This window comes from Condylura cristata, unplaced genomic scaffold (genome assembly GCF_000260355.1).
Source record: "Condylura cristata isolate star-nosed mole 26May11 unplaced genomic scaffold, ConCri1.0 scaffold00063, whole genome shotgun sequence".
NCBI lineage: Eukaryota > Metazoa > Chordata > Mammalia > Eulipotyphla > Talpidae > Condylura > Condylura cristata.
The window spans coordinates 647,257-648,375 of record NW_004567164.1 but is presented as its reverse complement, the minus strand read 5'-3'; positions in this window follow the sequence as shown (position 1 = coordinate 648,375).

The following is a 1,119-nucleotide window of genomic DNA, read 5'->3' as shown; positions in this document are numbered from 1 at the left end:
AAAAACAAAAACAAAACGAAAAAAAGAATGTGGTTTCCACCGCCCGCAAGTATCCACAGGGAACGGGCCTCATTTCTTTCATCCGTTGCTCCCACTTCTTTCGCCCAAGCCCACCACCCTTGGTCGCTACTCGCTCCCTCTTTCAGTGAGTGAGGGCGAGTGAGTGGCTGTCAGGGCCCCTGAGTCGGCTGCCACTAGACAACTCCCGCCCAGCGGCCGCAGCGGCCCGGTTCTCACTGTGACCCTAGTGAGGCGGTCGGAGCTGTGGCGACCCCCCAGGCTCCCCGACTTGATGAGTTGCCCCTCACGTCGCGCCCACGACAGTCTCGCCGCCCTGCGCACGTCCGTCTTTCCGGAGCCCCTGTCTCCCCCCCACCCCCATTTCCTGGGCCCCCAGGCTTGCAGTGCTCCAGGCCTCTGCTAGGAATTCGCTCTGGAAACTGCTCCCTTCGTCTGTCCCCGAAGAGCGACAATCAGGCCTGGGGGCCAGGGAGCAGGAGGGTCCCCGCCCTGGCGCCCCGCGAGGAAGACCTGCGTCAGGTGCAGAAAAGCCCGGACGGACACGACGTTAGGGCTGGAAGTGACAGTTCAGACACGTCGACCCCGGGACAGCCTTCCCTGGGCCCAGCGCTGTGGCCACAGGACACGTCCGTCTCAACTCGTTCCGGCGGCAACAGTGTTGGGGGGCGGGGGGCAGCTTACTACACTGGGTGACTAACTCATTAGCTCGGTCAAATCACTGAATTCGCGAAGTCGTAAATGAGGAGTCTGCGACCCGCGATATACCGTGAGGGAGCAGGCAGCCGCCCCCCCTTCCCGCCGACTCTCCCCGCCCCGGCCCTTCCCGGGGCATGGCCCGGGGGAGCTTTGGGGGCCCGGGCCAATCCACACGGCGCAGACCCCAGCCCTCCGTCGCCTGGGTTTCCTCACACAGCGCCCACACACTCCGTCAGACGCAGATCTCGATTCTCTTGCTTCTCCACCGCGTGCAAACTAAGTCGATATTTGGGGGTGTCCACTCCTCCCCCCCCCGCGAGGAGGGGGCGTTCGCCGCGCTCTCCCACCCCGAGATGGTCCTCCTCCTCCCTCTGTGGCTCCAGCCCCACTCCCCCTCCTTCC